Source organism: Suricata suricatta, chromosome 2, assembly GCF_006229205.1.
Source record: "Suricata suricatta isolate VVHF042 chromosome 2, meerkat_22Aug2017_6uvM2_HiC, whole genome shotgun sequence".
NCBI lineage: Eukaryota > Metazoa > Chordata > Mammalia > Carnivora > Herpestidae > Suricata > Suricata suricatta.
Genome location: NC_043701.1, coordinates 6,359,743 through 6,377,933, shown reverse-complemented (window position 1 = coordinate 6,377,933; position 18,191 = coordinate 6,359,743). Strand labels below are relative to the sequence as shown.

The following is an 18,191-nucleotide window of genomic DNA, read 5'->3' as shown; positions in this document are numbered from 1 at the left end:
CCCCAAGCTCTTGAAGTTTGTGGGGATGGGGTGGGGGAAAGATAGAGGATTTCCAGCTAGGAGCCCCTGCCCTCCCCCTTTTTTTTTGGCTTTTGGAGTAAATCTCTGAAAGGGTATAGTAAACCCACTCACTGTGGGAGAATGTTCCTGAACTTTCCTGTGGTCCTTCTATTTTTTTTTCCCCCTCTAGCTTTGTTTCTACATGATTTCTTCCTCTCCCAAAAGACGCATTTCCTTTGCCAGGGTGGGCCTGTGTTTTATGGGCTCGAATCTTGTATGATTCAGGAAATATTACAAAGGAAAAAAACTTGCACAAAATGGCAAATTTAAAAGTAGGTACGTGGGGGTGCCTGGGTGGCTCAGTCGGTGAAGCATCTGACTCTTGATTTTGGTTTAGGTCATGATCTCACAGTTGGTGAGATTGAGCCCTGCATCAGGCTCTGTGCTGACAGTGTGGAGCCTGCTTAGGATTCTCTCTCCCTCTCTCTCTCTTCCCCTTGTCCACTCATCTTCTCTCTCTAAAAACAAATAACTAAAAAAAAAAAAATAGGTACAGAGCTGGTGCAAGGGAGGTGATCTGAATCTTGAGATTTGTTAGTTTCATGGTAAAGTTCTTGATTTAAAAACAAAGCAAAACAAAAACCAGGGGCACCTGGGTGGCTCAGTTGGTTGAACATCCGACTTCGGCTCAGGGGCATGTGGTTTGTGAGTTTGAGTCCTGCATCAGGCTCAGCGTGGAGGGCCCCCCACCCCCGATCCTCTGTTCCCCTCTCTCTCCGCCCCTCCTCCGCTCATGCTCGCTCTCTCTGTCTCTCTCAAAAATAAAAATAAACATTACAAAAACAAACACAAAACGAGCCATGGGAACATCCCCAAGCCTGTGCAGGTTGGGACGTCTGCCCTGGAGTAGCGGCAGGTGGGAGGAGGCGGGAGTCAGAGCCCGGCCGCTATGCCGGTAGCTGGCGCGGATCTTCAGGCGAGGCACCCAGCCTCTCATCCGGGCCGCGGGGAGATTGCACCAGGCTGTTCTGTAACTTTCCCGGGTCTGGCTTTCCTTTCACGCCAATTCGCTTTGACCCAATTGAAGACCACTGTGTCTGCTCTCACTGTGACCTATGTTCAGGACTCCATGTGACAGTTTGCTCACACTGTCATGAGACCACGGGACGGTCAGTTCCCGGATCCCCTTGGAGAAGGGGGCTTCTTCCTTTTCAAGGAGACAGAGGTGTCCTCTCCGTGGTGATATGACCTCTCAGGGTCCTAGCCCTTGCCGGGATGTGAGCAGTGTGGGGGGCAAGGTGCCACCTGCGTGTCTCTCGAATGAATTTTTCCCAGGAGAGAAGATCCGACTGGCCTGGTTCTTCCCTCGAGCAGAGGTGAAAGCCGCGGCTCCCAGAGGTGCTTGGACCCATTCATCTTTGTGTTTCTCAAGACTGGCCGATGAGGGGGTGTGCCTGTCTGTTACCCATACGTATGGTTTTCTCTCTTTTCTCTTTCAAACAGGGCCGACCGTATAAAGTAGATGCAATGTGAACCGGATCTTGAAGGATAGGCAACAATTTTAATAAGCAGCGGGCATTTCAGACCGGGGGTGTTAGGAGAAGGGGTAGCTCGGGAACAGCCTAGAAAAAATCGGGGTGGAAGGTACAAAGCAGGTTGAGAAGGAACACAGTTCCGGTTGGGCTAGGACTTCAAGTAAGCCGCGAGGGGAAATAGGCTGGGCCGTATGGTGACAAGGTTTATAGACTGTCCGCAGGCTGAGGGGCTGGGTTCAGTGACCGTGTCTGAGCAGGGAATAAGCCGGTTCTGGAGCCGACAGGGAGGCTCACCTGGTGGCGATGTGTGGCAGGGACTGAGGGGGATAAGAGGTGAGTGGGGAGAATACTGCAGAGGCCAAGCGGGAGGGGAGAACGTGTCTGGAACAATGTGGCAGGAGTGGGAACAGAAAGGAGGAGTAATGAGAGAGCTGGAAATGATACGCAGTGGAAAGTGGTAGCCCACTGGGTGTGCCGTTTTTGTGAACAAAAATCCGGGCATAGCATTCGGGGGGGTGGGGTGCAGTGGGAGGGGAGGGGGGGTGGGGAGCGTGCACTTACAATAGAAACAAAGCAGGTGTGAACAGGAGCTTGTTTTCAGGAACGTGACTTTAAAAATTCAACTTTTGAGGGGCATCTGGGTGGCTCGGTTGGTCGGGCGTCTGACCTCGGGTCAAATCATGATCTCATGGTCTGTGGGTTCAAGCCCGGCGCCGGGCTCTGTGCTGACAGCATGGAGCTTAGAGCTTGCTTCGGATTCTGCCTCTCTCTCTCTTTCTCTGCCCTTCCCCAACTTGTGCTCTGTCTCCCTCTCTCAAAACTAAATACACATTAAAAAAATTTTAATATAAAAAGTTCAACTTTTGATATGTGCCATTTCTAGGTAGAAACTGCCTATCACAGCGGATTCTCAGACAAGCTGCCATTGTGGGAAAGCTTGTGAAGGGTACGGATTTCTGGATCCTGTCCCAGATCTACTGAAGCCAAATCTCTAGGGGTAGGTCCTAAGTATGGTGGGGGAAACCTTTAGAAAAGAAGATCTATTTTTAACAAGCTTATAGTAAGGGGTGGGTGTAGGGGTGGGGTTGGGGTTCGGATACACAGCCACGTTGGGGAAATCATTGATTGGCTCCACCTTCTGCCTTAGACGAGAATCCATTGTAGGGAACGCCTGGGTAGCTCAGTGCATTCAGCTTGCAACTCTGGATTTCGGCTCAGGCCGTGTATGATCTCGTAGGTTTGTCCGGGTCTGCGTCAACAGCCAGCATTTGCTAGGGATTCTTTCTCCCTCTTTCTATGCCCCTTCCCTGCTCATGTGTGCACACATGCTTTCTCTCTCTCAAAATAAATAAACATTAAAGAGAGAGAGAGAGATTTCCATTCCAGTCAAGCCTGCGGTGAATCCTGCCTTGGCCCAGCTCATAACTTAATATCGGTACCATTCATTTGATGCTAGAGAAAGCTTATAACACAAGGTAATAGTGTCCTAACTCACCTCATAGATTATAAGCTTCTTTTTTTAAATTTTTTTAATGTTTTATTTATTTTTGATACAGAGAGAGACCGCATGAGAAGAGGAGGGTCAGAGAGAGAAGGAGTCAGAGAACCAGAAGTAGGCTCCAGGCTCTGAGCTAGCTGTCAGCACAGAGCCTGATGCGGGGCTCGAACCCACGAACGTGAGATCTAACCTGAGCCAAAGTCGGAGGCTTAACTGACTGAGCCACCCAGGTGCCCCAATTATAAGCTTCTTGAGAGCAAGGGGTATTTCTTATTCCTCTGGTCTCCTCTACCATGCTTGCCACAGTGTAGGTTTACGGAATGTAAGGTAATCACTTGGTAACGCTGACTGGTTTTTTCACGTGGTGTGCTCAGTCAGGGTCTCAGGAACAGTCTCAGGAACGCATCACCCTCTGCTGGTGGATTACCCTCCACCACATTCCCATCGCCTCCACGCTCCAGAAAAATCCAAGGTCGGAGTGGTCGTTGATCATCTGCAGCTCGCCTAGCAGGTGCGGGGGGACTGGGGACATAAGCCAGCCCGGGGGACCGGGGAGGCCTGAAGCACGTGGTTCCGAGTTCAGGTGCAAGGGGTCCCCACGCAGGAGCCCTTGTATTTCCTGTGCTGGGGCAGGTGCGGATCTCCCTTTTCCCAGCTGCGCCCTTCAGCCTACGGTCTTCCCTTGGGGCCAGGCACACAGCCCAAAATTCAGTCCTAGGCCTTTCAAAAAAGGTGGTGACTGTCATCCCCAAATGTCGTTCCCCAAATATTTCCCGTTGGCTCCCCAGGGGGACGTAGCTGGATCGTGTTTTCCGGCCTCTTCTGGTTGGGTCTGGCCAATGAGTTGTCATTTCTGGGCTGAGCATTTAATTACGAGTTGAGGCCTTCCGAAGATTTCCTTCCCTCCACTCCTGTGAGCCGCGATATTTGAGCGAGTCGCTTTCCTCTCAGGCTGCCTCTTGGAGGGAGGAGACGTTGACTGGGACCCTCAGCCAACCCCGACACGTGTCGCAGGAGCAGAAAACAAACCTTTGGTGGGACAAGCCCCACGTTTGGGGGTCCATTGCTAGCACAGCTTAACCTAGCCTATCCTGACTGATACCGAGACTCGGGGGTGAGAGGTGGCCAGGCCTGGGGACAGGCGTCCTGGGCTCCAGGAGGGGGTCTCTTCAAGCTTGACTTCTCGCTGAAGCCTTTCTCCCACCCAGGGAGAAGAAGGGCTCCCCCAGAGAACGTCGCCCTGCAGCTCGGGGTGGCCAAGGGCTGGAGAACCTGCGGTTGGGTCTGGAAGCTGCGGAAGCAGGTGGCTCAGGAACCCCTTCCTTCCCGCTGTTCTGCCAGGAGGCTCTCTGCGTCTCCCGGATCCGCCGGCTGCGGCCCAGCACCGCCCAGACGGTTGGCACCACGGCACCAAAGACAGAGCCCAGAGCGTGCGGCCGTGGGCTTGGACAACCGCCTGAAGGGGGCCCAGGGGGCCAGAAGTTGTCATCCGCTAGACACCCATGTAGACCTTGCGGCTCCTTTATAACTTCCATGCTTGTTTCAACTTTATTTTTTAAAAATTTTAATGTTTTAAATTTATTTTTGAGAGAGAGAGAGACAGTGAGCAGGGGAGGGGCAGAAAGAGAAGGAGACACTGTATCTGAAGACAGGCTCCAGGCTCTGAGCTGTCAGCACAGAGCCTGATGCGGGGCTTGAACCCATGAACCGTGAGATCATGACCTGAGCCGAAGTCAGATGCTTAACCGACTGAGCCACTCAGGCGCCTCTTGTCTAAACTTTAAAAGATTGTTTGGACTTCTTGACACTATGGAAAAAATGGTCGATTCAGTGCTTCAAGATCTTTCACTTGCTCCCACACCCCTCGTCACTCGGGGCCCCCCTTTTGCGGGGCCTCAGTCTGAGAAAGCTAACTCTAGGGCCTTGGGTGTTGCCGAGTTTCCACTCATGGCATCACCCTCAGCCAACTTTAGAGAGCGAGTGTAAGGCGGGCATGTGGCAAAGGTGTGGCAAAAGTGCGGAGGAAGACTCAGTGCCCTGGCATTCATGATTTCCCTTCATGCTTTCTAGAAACTTCTTTTTCCTCAGTTATTCTGATATGCTAATGTAAAACTTGCCTATGCTGATGGTGCCAGTGACTGATGACAGCTTAGAGAGTGACCTATCCCAGGGCCCCTGTGTCTTCCATGGGGTCAGAGCTTTGAGCCTCAGGAATGAAGTCTTGAACCCTAGGACATTCCAGGTGCCCTCAACCAAGGGAAAGGCTCTGGGTCTGGACTTTCCAGGAGCAGAAGTGAAGCCACCAGGAGCTGGTAGAGATGAGGGCGATCTAGCAAAAGAATGTAGACAAGAGTCTACATTATTTTAAGCAAACTCCAGATATGGAAACATCCAGACTTATTTGAAACAAGCAGGGGCACCTGGGTGGCTCAGGCGGTTAAGCGTCTGACTGCAGTTCAGGTCATGAACTCACAGTCCTTGAGTTCGAGCCCCATGTCAGGCTCTGAGCCGGCAGCCCAGAGCCTGGAGTCTGCTTCGGATTTTGTGTCTCCCTCTCTTTGCCCCTCCCCCGCTCCCATCTCTGCCTCTCTCTTAAAAGCAAAGAAACATTAAAAAATTAAAAAAACATATGAAACAAACATCAGAATTGGTTTCTGGCGTTATTTGAAAAAGTCAGTAACTATTGAATTTCCCCCAAAACTAAGTTCCCCACAGCTTTTGAAAATAGTTATGAACATTAGATTTCTCACCATATACATTAAGGAACACTTACCGTGCAGAACATGGCCCGCCCCAGCAGCGACATTACTAATTATAATAGAAACAAGCTTGTTACTAGATTCTGACTCATTTTTATGAGAGATTTTGAAGTTTTATGAGCTGACCATTGAGTCATCAATTTTGGATGACCTTGTAATGACTGTAACACTGCCGTGTGGCTTTCAGGGCTTGGGGAGGGGGAAGCCTGTCACATCAAAGGCTAGTCAGCTGAAATTAGGAATATTTTATAGGGACACCGAGTTATTTCCAGCTGGGCGAGAGACAAAGCCCAATCAGTAGACATTAGTCAACAAGTCCACGCCGAGTTCCTCGCGGGTCGTTAGCCTGGTGTTGGGCACAAAGACTATATAATCCATATTTCCTAAACAAAAGCCCCAGGGTTTTTTTATATAACAAAGGATTTTTACGTCCCTTTTGGTGCTTAGAGGGAGTCTGGCAGATGTAATTCAGACCCTAGATATAGAAAAATCTGGGACAATTTATAGATTCCTATGGATAAAAGGGAATATATGAAATTAAAACTGTCCTAGAAAAACAAGCACACAAGTACATTTGTTCAAGAAAAACTCAGGGTTCAGCACAGTGTTGAAAGATGAAATCTTTGCCTAAAAGGAACTCCCCGTCCAGCGAGAGATGGGCATGTACATCACTAATGACCCCAGGATGAATATGGAAACAAAACCAGCAGAATAAAAAACTGCTACATCTTGCATTGCGGGGGGTGGGGAGGTGGAGACGGGGACAGGGAAGGCTTTCTGAAGGACACAACTTAAACCCAATAGTGAAGGGCCAATAGGAGTTCGCTAGGCCAACAAGGTGGGGCAAGGAACATTCTAGAAAGGAACCAGAATGTCTGAAGCATGAGCGAGTGGAGAATTGGACATCACGCGTCTAAATAACACACAGAAATCAGAAAAGATTTTGAAGTGATGACTATGTAGATAGAACCTGGCGAAGTTTGTAGTTTACAGCTCAGATCACACAGAGATAGAAATTTAAACACTGAAAGGAAGAAAGGCTGGGAAATCAAGAGTATAAGTAACAATTTCCAGAAATTAGATAAAGAACAATAAGTTAACCGCCCCCCCGCAATGTAGAAAGAATGAAATCGTAAAGATAAGAACGCAAAACCAACATTCATAGACAAGATCCACAAAGCCAAGTTGATCCGTGGAAAAGCCAACAAATGATAAGCTGTTAGCAAGAGTGGTCAAGAGAAGAAGGAAGAAGGTCCATGTGGGTGATATGAGGGCTGACCAAGGAGGGGCTCCTCGCAGGTCAGTCGGTAGATCGCAGGGTCAGGTGCAAACTGCACATTGGGCATGAAGCCTGCTTAAAAAAAAAAAAAAAGAATAAGAACTGAAAGAGTAGTTCAGGTCCTGGAGACAGCAAAACAATGTGAAAGGAATATTATAAACAACCTGATGCCAAGACATCTGAAAAAATTAGACGCAATTTTTAAGAAAAATGCCAAATTCCATGAAAAACATAATTTATGGAAAGTCACCAAGAAACAACAGAAAGTCAAATATTTTCATATCTATTAAATAGACCCTCTAACCAGAAACCTTCCCAGGAAAAAAATTTGAGGCATAGATGTTTTCATGGGTGAATTCTTCCAAATGTAAGGAAGAAAGAATACTAAACCTATATACAGTCTTCCAGAGAATTCAAAAAATAGAGGGGACCTCCCAACATATTTTGTGAGGCCAAGGTAACATTGATATTTAACCCTGGGAAGATAAGAATGGAATTGGAGAGGCCGATCTTTCTCATGAACTAGATGAATCTGAGAATATCTGAAAGGAAAAAAACATCGTGACCAGTGAGATTTATTCCAGGAATCAAAGGTTGATTTCACATTTGAAAGACGATATAATTCATCACATTAAGAGAATAAAGGAGGAGAATCACACAATCATCATAATAGATGCAGAAATAGCATTTGAAAAACTCAGCATCTCTTCATGATTAAAACACTTAGTGTACTATTCAGAGGCAGTGCGCTTTCTTATGGCTGCTATAATGAATAATCACAGACTTTGGGGCTTAAGCCAACCCGCATTTATTATTTTGCACTTCTGTAGACCGGAAGTCCAAAATGAGTTAAAATGGGCTCCAATGAAGGTGTCAGCAGGCTCCCAGGGGAGAATGCACTCCTTGCCTCTTCTAGCTTCCAGTGTCTGCATTCCTTGGTGGGTGAGTCTGTCCCTCCAATCTTCACTTCCATGTCTGGGTCCATGTTGCCTTCTCCTCTTCTGTCTGTGTCAGATCTTCTTCTGCCTCTCTCTTGTATTGCATTTAGGGCCACCCAGATTATCCAGGGTAATTTCCCAGTTCAAGATCCTTAATCACCTATTGCAAAGACACTTTTTTCCATATGAGGTAACATTTGCAGATTTCAAGGATTAGACTTGATCTCTTTAGAGGCCATCATCCAGCCTTCTGTGGAAGGCAATGTTATTAATCTGATAAAGGGGGTTCAAAGACTGTCATAGTAAGCATCACATGTAGTGAGGAGATACTGGAAGTTTTTCCATTGAGATTGGGAAAGAGGAAATGACATCCAGAGTTATGGCTTCTATTCAACTTTGTCTCCAAGGTCCTGGCTCGTGCAATAAGGAGAGAGAGAGAGAGAGAGAAAGAAAAAAGTGAATAAAAGACATAAAGAATAAGAAAGGAAGAAAGAAGATTGTCATTAATCACAACTGATAGTATTGTGTGTGCAGAAAATCCAAAAGAATATATAGATGAGCCATTGGAATTTAAGTGACTTTGGCCAGGTCACTAGATACAAGATGAAAATACAAAAATCAATTCTACTTCTATAGGACAGAAATTTAAAAGTTAGAAAAATGGCAAACAATTCCACTTCCAATAACATCCAAAAAACCAACTACGAAGGAATACAAATAATCAAAGGTGTACAATATCTCTCTATATAAAGCTATAAACCATTGTTGCAAAAAATCAAAGATTTTGCAAGTAGTGAGATACAGTAACTTAATAGAATGAAGGATTAAAGAGAGGAACAGTATCAGTCCTGCCATCTTTATAGATTCAAAGTAATCTTAGCCAAAATCACGTAATTTTTTTGTGGTTGTTGACACACGGATTCCAAAATTTTTATGGGCATGCGAAAGGCCAGGAACAGCAAGGGACTCGTGAAGGAGAGCAGAATTGGGGGGTTACGCTACCAGGTGCACTGTCTGTAGTCATCAGACAGTGTGGTGATGTGCGTGGAAATATGTAAATCAATGGAACAAAAGAGAAAGTCCAGAAACAGACCCATACATATATGGAGATTTGATTTATGACAGACTTGTTGCATGGAGTAGTGAGGGAAAGAATAGTTTTTCCAATGAGCAAAGTAGATGGATTACCATGTGGAGAAAGGTCTAGACTCTCACCCCACACACCAAAATCAGTTCCTGGTAGACTATAGCTCTGAATGTAGAAAAACAAAACAATACGCTTCTAGAAGAAACCTTAAAAGAATACCTTTGTGATCTGGCGAAAACGTAAAGATTTACTGAAGAGAACACAGAAAGCACTAAACATAAAGGGAAAGATGTTAAGGATCAGACCACTACCGTTAAGGATCTAGTTCATTAAAGGGCATCTTTAAGAAAGCCGAAGGTCAAAGAGAAGATATTGGAAAGGCATATAATCAACAAAGGACTTATATCCAAATATAAAAGCAGTGCCTGCAAATCGGTGAGAAAAAAGACAGAGAACCCCATAGAAAAATGGGAGTGGGGCCGGCATCTCACATAAGACGTTGTCCAAATGGCCAATAAATTGGTACATATGACACCTTTGGAAAACTGTATGTCATTAACTGCGGAAACCCAGCAGTGGTGCTCCTAACAGAAGTGCATACGTGAGCTCATCAAAGAGGTACAAGATTTTTCATAGCTGCGTATTCCTCAGAGCCCCAAGCGGGCAGCAGCTCTTTCACACTTTAGATAAATAATGAATATTCATGTAGCCAGAATGCCATACAGCCACGAAAGAAAACAAACCCTTCTTACAATCGTGTGGCTGGATATCACAAGCAATAAATGGAAAAAGATGTGCGAAGTTCAAACGCGGGCCACACACAGTGTCAGAAGTTAGGATAGCAGTTAATTTTAGAAGAAAGGATGTTAGCAACTGAAAAGGATGCAGGGGAGTGGGTGTTGGGGTGCTGGTAATGAAGTTTCTTCCTTTCTTTTTTTTACAAATGAAATTCTAAACATAATCTTCTAACGTTTTATTTAGAAAAATCTCAAATCTATAGAAAAGTTATAAGAATAGAACAATGAAAAATTAAAGAAAAATGGGTAAGTTTATTTATTTTTGAGAGAGAGGGAGAGAGAAGGCATGAGTGAGGGAGGGCCAGAGAGAGAGAGAGAGAGAGAGAGAGAGAGAGAGAGAGAGAGAATCCCAAGCAGCCTCTGAACTGTCAGCACAGAGGTGATGCGGGGTTCGAACCTATGAACCGAAAGATCATGACCTGAGCCAAAACCGAGAGTCATATGCTTAGCTGACTGAGCCACCCAGGCACCCCAACAATGAGAAGTTTTATGTTCTGCTAAGGTCATCTCTTGTTAACATTTTGCTACATTTGATCTCGCATGCACACTCTCCTTCTTTCTATGTGTGTGTGTGTGTAAGAGGTTTTTTGATTCATTAGAAAGGTCATTGTCGACATCTTGGCACCCTTAAATGTATCAGCATGGATTTTCTGAGACGAAAGGGAGTCTGCATAACCACAGCACGCTCAGGAGGTTTTATCAACGATGTGATCCAATAATTTATGATGCAATCCAGAGTCTATATTTCTCAGTTGTCCCAATAAAGTCACTGATGGTTGTCTTTTATTTCCAACATAAGGTCCAGTCAAGGGTATGCGTCGAATGTGGCTGTCACGTGGTTTTAGATTGCTTTAACCCAGAATAGTTCTCCACTCTTCTATTTTCTTTCATGAAATTGACCGTTTTGAAGAGTCCAAGCTGAGTGATCGACAGAACTGTCCCTGTGGGCAACACACCCATGACAACATGGCTGGGACTCCCCAGTGTAACCCAGGGGGCAAGCGTATATAAAGTTCACAGGCCAAAAATGTGTTAAAAGTTAAGATAGTGGTTTACTTTCGGAGAGAAGGATTTGTCTGACTGTTTCCTCCTTATTTAAAGTTCAGTATTTTGGTTAAATGACTATGTAGGTGAAGCTATGTCCTTCTCAAGTTTTATGCTCTATTATATTTATATTTTTTATTATTTTTTAAAAGTTTTTTCTTTTAGAGACAGAGACAGAGCACAAGCAGGGGAGGGGCAGAGAGAGAGGGAGACAGAGAATTCAAAGCAGGCTCCAGACTCAGCTGTCAGCACAGAGCCCGACATGGGGCTTGGATGCACGAACTGTGAGATTATGATCTGAGCCAAAGTTGGATGCTTAACCAACTGAGCCACCCAGGTACCCCTACTATATTTATATTTATATTATGTTTATATTATATGTTTATCTTATGTTCATGCATTACATCAAGAGCGATGTCACTTTATTCCACTATTGATGAAGTTGAATTGGATTACTCAGTTAAACTGATGTTGGACAAATTTTTCTATGTCCTGTCCCCTAACAGTTTTCTCCTTGCAAATTTAGCATCCATTCATGATGCTTACTTAAATCAGTTATCACCCTGATGGTTGTAAAATGGTGATTTCATAGTTCTATCCTTCCCTTTACTTGTATTAGTTCACTTTTTCGGTAAAAAGCAATTTTCCTTTCTCCATCTAAAAATAAAAAAACTGTATTAACATGGATTCATGGATTCTTTAATAATGAGCTATAACACATTCCTATCTTTATTTCTTTTGGTGCTCAAACTGTGCCTAGCTGACCTAGCGCCAAGCCTCTCTAAGCTAGTCCTGTGCTCTGTTGATACGTATTTGCCAGTTTTTGAGCTCTCTCTCACTTTCTGGCCGGAGAGGTTACGTTGTTCACCTGTTAGGTTCCCGCCCAGCCCTGGAGTCAGCCATTTCTCCAAGGGTTCCTGGTTCCCGTTAATGGTGTTTAATAACCACAATAAGATCATTAGGAGTGCTCATTGGAACTGAGTCTTTTTTTTTTAAATTTTTTAATGTTTGTTTATTTTTGGGAGACAGAGTGCGAGCCGGGGAGGGGCAGAGAGAGGGAGACACAGAATCTGAAGCAGGCCCCAGGCTCTGAGTGGTCAGCACAGAGCCTGATGCAGGGATCAAACTCACAAAGTGTGGGATCATGACCCGGGCCAGAGTCAGACGTTTAACCAACTGAGCCACCCAGGCGGCCCTGGAACTGAGTCGTTTTTAACCCTTTTGAGAGGGCAGAGTTAGGAAATGTGTGCGCGCGCGTGTGTGAGCCTGTGTGTGTATTCACACTGCTGCTTACAATTTCATCCCTCTCTGCAGCTCTTCCTTGCCTGCCCCCCACAGTTAGAGCCCCAGTTCCCCAAAATATCAATGTATTTACTCATTTGCTCAAAAATAGGTTTTGGGGGCGCCTGGGTGGCTCAGTCGGTTGAGATTCTGACTTCAGCTCAGGCCATGATCTCACAGTCTGTGGGTTCAAGCCCCATGTTGGGCTCTGTGCTGACAGCTCAGAGCTTAGAGCCTGCTTCCGATTCTGTGTCTCCCTCTTTCTCTGTCCCTCCCCTGTTCACTCCTGTCTCTCTCTCTCTAAAAAGCAAATAAACATTTTAAAAAATCTTAAAAAAATAGATTTTGTAACTTATACCAAAGCAAATGAAGTTCAATGTCTCATTGTAGTTCAAGATCTCTTTTTTCCCTTTTAGAATATATTGCACTGAATGTTTTCTTCTTTGTGGTCACGTTATCAATATGCTATACCACTAGGTTTTTGAGTTTTGTTTAGTCTCCTGATACTTATTGCAGTTTTTTTTTGAAATATAAAACATTAAAGTAATTCAAAAGTCGAGGCAATATGAAAATGTATACCCAGGGAAGAGCCAAGTCCTTACCTCTTACACCTCATTTCCATTTCTCAGAATACCATTCTATTTCGCAGACTCTGGATGTGGGTTTATAAGAGGTGTATTTATTTTTTGTAACTCACAAAGAGGAACCCGTATGTTTGTGCATTTTCGTGTTTCTACACGAATGAGAAAGTTTTAAAAATAAACCCACTGAGATGTGCCAGTCAGTATTCAGTCAGAGGAGCGGAATCACCGTGTTACTGATTCAGGGAATTATTATAAAATAAGACCTGGCACAGTTCTGTGAGGCGCTGGTAGGAGCAATGGCCCAGGAGAGGGAGTTGGAGGATCAAAGAACCGGCACTTTGCAGCCTTCCTAGGGTGGGGCAAGGCGGAAACAGAGATGAAGGGGAATTTGGGAAGCCAAACCCATCCAGCCAGGGGAATGGGACTGGGAAGGAGCTGGGGAAAACCTGATGGAAAATTACCACTTCTGGGGCGCCTTGGGGGCTCAGTCGGTTGAGCATCCGACTTTGGCTCAGGTCATGATCTCATGGTTTATGAGTTCCAGCCCTGCGTTGGGCTCTGTGCTGACAGCCCGGAGCCTGGAGTCTGCTTTGAATTCTGTGTCTCCCTCTCTCTCTGACCCTCCCCTGCTCACGCTCTGTCTCTCTGTCTCTCAAAAATAAATAAACAGTAACAAACATTTTTTTAAAAAAGACCACTTCTGTAGGTCCTCAGGCAAGGCTCTGGTGGCGGTGCTGGCGCCCCCCCATGACTGGCACGGCTGGCAGGTGGCAGGTGGGGAGGAAAGGTGGGACACAGCAAGGGAGGGCCCAGGGAAGCTGCTGCTGTTTGGTGTCTGTAGGTCACAGCGACTTTCAGAGACCTGGCTGCCACCTCACTTTCACCTCCCAAATGCCACTCAGATTCTTCTTTCGGTCAACGCTAACTTGAACCTATACTAGGAAATGACTCCGGGAGAGGCGTCCTGGCGACACCAAGCATATGCGAAGGTGTTCAATATTACTAGTCATTCCAGAAACGCAAACCCAGACTACAGTGAGACGAAAACCGCCTACTGTAGTTGCGCACTATTAGAACAGCTCAGATCAGAAGGGCCGGCCACCCCGAGTGTGGACCCGGGTGTGGAGCAGGACACCTGCTGGCGGGAATACGCATGCGCTCGGTCAGAGTGGAAAATGTCACAACCATTCCGATCTGGTCATTCCGCTGGCAGGTGTTTACCCGAGAGAAATGAGGGTGTAAATCCAAAGATTTGTACACGAGTGTTCGCAGAAGCTTTGCAATAGCCACATACTGGAAAGAACACAAGCGACCAGACCAGGTGAGTGGTGAGCGTTGACACATCCGCAAGACAGAACACCACCCGGCAACGGAAAGAAATGAACCACCGACACCCACGACAACAGGGACAAATCTCAAAACATTTACGCTGAGCGCAGGAAGCGAGGCAAGAAAGTACAAGTGTACCTCCATTTTGATAACCTGCTAGGAAATGCAAAGTCACCTGTCCTAACGGAAGCCCAGCAGAGTGCGCAGTGCCCTGCCGGCCCCAGGCGGGGTGGCCCTGGCGGGGTCCTCTGCGCTGGCAGTGCTGGTTCTTCGGGGGCCCCTGACCCAGCCTTATTGGCGGTGCTCCCCCTGGGAGACCGCCCCTGAGCTCCTGAGGCAGCAGCACCCCATCTACGCTCCTGGGAGCCCCTACTTCTCCGGCTTCTTCATTCTGGTAAGTACAAGCTCCTCCCCTTTTCCTTCCCAGCTCGGCGCGAGGCCAGCTTCCTGGGGTTGGAAGCCTGCACCGCCTCGTTCTCCTCTTTCCTTCCGCTTCCTCACATCAACCAACCCCCCGTGTTAAATGCTCTCCGCTGACATGTCTAGTGAAGTTTCGGCTTTCTGACACTGACAAGTCTCTCCTGGTATGTGACTTGCCTTTTCACTTTCTTTCTGGAGACTTTTAGTACGCGTGAAAGGTCTTCATTTTAATGAACCAGAATGCACTGATCCTGCTCTTTATGGTTCTTATGTGTGGGTCTTTAAAACTTTCTTTTAAGTTTCTTTATTTTGAGAGAGAGAGAGAGAGAGAGAGAGAGAGAGAGAGAGCAAGCGAGAGAGCGAGCCCATGCAAGCAGAGAGGGACAGAGGGACAGGGAGAGAGAATCCCAAGCAGGCGCCACATTGTCAGTACAGAGCCTGATGCAGGGCTTGAACTCACGAACTGAGAGATCATGATCTGAGCTGAAATCAAGAGTCAGATGCTTAACTGACAGAGCCACCCCGGTGCTCCTTATGTGTGGGTCTTCATGGTGACATCCTTTTCCTACTCCAAGTTTCTAAAAGTTTTCTTGTAGATTTTCTTTTAAAAGTTAAAAAAAAAAAGTCCTTTTATATTTAAGTCTTGAATTCACCTGAAGTTTATTTTGTGTCTGGGTCTCCAGTCGTCCTCAGACCGAGTATTGGAAAGCGCCTCCTTTCTCTGCTGTTGTAGCACGCCACCTTTCTCTCTCTGTGCACGGGTCCATTTCCGGGATCTCCATCTTACTTTATTGGTCTTGCGTCCTTCCTTGTACCAATAAGACGCTACCTTATGGGTTCCTAGCAAGTTTTCGTATCTGAAAGGATAGCTTCCTTGTCTAGCTCGTTTTCTTTAGGAAAACCCTAGCTATCTCCAGCGCTTCCTTTTCCCACATGACCTTTAGCATTAGAATGTCAAGTACTATGAAAATCATGATTGGGATTTTGATAGGAATTGCATTCAATCTATAGATGAATTTGGGGAGCATTCGTATCTTTACAAAATTGCTGTTTTGTCCTATCCGAAAACAGCATATTTCTTCATTTACTTAGATCTCCTTTAATACCTTTTAAGGAAACTTTAAAAGAGTCTAAAAAAGGGTTTTTGTACAGGTTGTAGTTATTCTTAGGGATCCTGTATTTTTGTCACCATTCTTTTTTTAGAAAGAGAGAGAGTGTGTGTGTGTGTGTGTGTGTGTGTGTGTGCATACAAACAGGAGAGAGGGGCAGAGAGAGAGAGGGAGGAGAGAAAGAGAGAGAGAGAGAGAGAGAGAGAGAGAGAGAGAGAGAATCCTTCACCTAGTAGGGAGCCTGACACCCTGGGCTCAATCTCACAACCGTGAGCTCATGACCTGAGCCAAAATCAAGAGTCGAATACTTAAGGGACTGAGTCACCCAGGCACCTCTTTGTTACTATTTTAAATAACATCTTTTCAAATATTTTATTTCTAATTCTTCATTACTGGTGTATAGAAGTAGATTTTATTTTAAATAGTTTCCTTTATTACCTTGAATTCAGTTCTCAAGAGAAGGCTTTCAACATTGCACCATCGAGTATCCTGATTTGTGGAGGTCTTTTTGTTTTTGTTTTTGTTTTGTTTTGTTGACACTCTCCTAACGGCTTTTGGTTCAAGAAGAGGAATTTTAGTCTGAGGATTTCTCCAGTTCCTTCCCTGCTTTTTCTCTTTTCAGTAAGAGAGCCTGAAGACGAGCCAGGGAGAGTAGGTGGTAAGGGCCATCACGTGGCCTTGAACTTGCTCATCTCTGCCAATAAAGAGGAGCGCCCAAACTCAGGGGAAGGAGGTGGGGGTCAGGTTTGAAGGCATGGACACCAAAACACCAACAATGTTTGGCGGGTGGTGGGTCAGAAAAATCTGTGTTTACCCCAGACTTAGACGCTTTTGTTCATTTCGCTGTCTTTCCCTCCACCCAACACATTTATTGCTCACTAACTTTTATGCTTGACGTTGTGGTGGCCACTGTGGAAAGATGCAGAGACGTTGCTTCTCTCCCCCACCCCACCCCCTCCCGCCAACAAGGAGGACTTACCCCCTGTGAAATAAACATAAGTCCCTACAGTAGGTTGAAGGAATGAGGGAGGGTTTTCCATAGCCAGTCCCTGTGCGCTCTGAGCGCTGGCCTCCCTGACACAGACGTGACAGCCGCTTTCACTGCCTCTTGTGTCCCTTTGGGTGGGCATCTTTTCTCTACACTTTGGGGACCAGGGGCCTTTTGATCGCAGTGGTGCACTGGCCAGGGGCCTGGTTCACTTTCTGGGCTGCAGGAAGTCCGTCTGGCAGAGGCATCTCTGGTCCTGGGTCTCGGGCATAGTCCCTGCTGCTCCAGCTGGGCTGACCTCCTGGTGTGAGCCCCCCTGGGACCTTTGGGGCAGCCTCTTGGGCCCCAGGCTGGGGGTTGTGACCTCTCTGGCTAAATAATTCCAGTAATGTCTGGGTTCAGTCAGGTCCCTGCCAAAAGCCGGGAGGTAACTGTGGAGTGTGGACAGAGCAGAGAGGGGATGAGTAACAAAGCGGGGATGGGGGGGGGGGGTGGTGATAGAGGGAGGGGAGGGTGCAGAGGGCAGGTTGCAAGCTGCAGAGAGCAAGGGAGGCAGAAGAGCCCAGCTCTTAGCAATGCGTCCTCCAACAATGCCTTTGACATGGTGCTAAGAAAAGGCGACGCAGGGGGCGCCTGGGTGGCTCAGTTGGTTAAGCGTCCAGCTTCGGCTCAGGTCATGATTTCATAATTCGTGGGTTCGAGCTCCGTGTCGGCCTCTGTGCTGACAGGTAGCTTGGAGTCTGCTTCAGATTCTGTATCTCCCTCTCTCTCTGACCCTCCCCTGCTCACGCTGTCTCTCTCTGTCTCTCAAAAATAAATAAAAAACAAACAAGAAAATAAAAACAAGGAAAAAAAAAAGACGATGCAAGATTGTGAGCAAAAAAGTTTCTGGGAGCCAGAGTTGTGGGGGGATCTGTGTGGAAGAGCAGGGCCAAAAGGTGCTAATTTCCTGAAGGGAAACTTTCCGTATCTCCAGAGCTTTCTACAAATTAATAGGCAACTCCAGTGCACAGGGGAGGTGAGAATTGTAACACAGGTGAAAAGGTATTCATTAGACACCTAATAAGCCAGGGGGTATAGCTCAGGGGTAGAGCATTTGACTGCAGATCAAGAGGTCCCTGGTTCAAATCCGGGTGCCCCCTCATCCAAGTTTTTAGTACCTACCCCAAATGGAACCTTCAAGGTGGTTCTTGTTTGGTAGACTGAGAGGTGTGGTCCTTCGGGAAAGTTTGACCTGCGCCAGGGTCATGGAAAGTCCCAGAACCAGAACTGTGGTCCGATCCATGACCATGTTGTGCTGTGAAGGTAGCATATGGAGCTGAGCTGTGTCTGAGCAGAGACTTACTGGGGAAGGTGGTTACGCACACGCTCCCCCCAGGCCCCCAGTCCGGAGGTTCTGATTTACTGGGACCCCTAGTTGCTTTATATCTCAAGAGCATGCTTCTTTCTTTCCACCCACCCACATCACAGAGACACCAGACAATTCCCCTGGCTGCCGCGTGTAGCAACTGCTGTTCTGGAACATTCTAAATGCCTTTCCAGG

General features: G+C 46.6%; 1 non-coding gene across 1 annotated transcript; it reads left to right on the top strand.

Moving 5' to 3' along the window:
• The first annotated feature begins 17,718 nt into the window (after positions 1-17,718).
• Positions 17,719-17,790, top strand: TRNAC-GCA. Its single transcript has one exon. It is a non-coding gene; the product is annotated as a tRNA-Cys (tRNA).
• Positions 17,791-18,191: the final 401 nt, after the last annotated feature.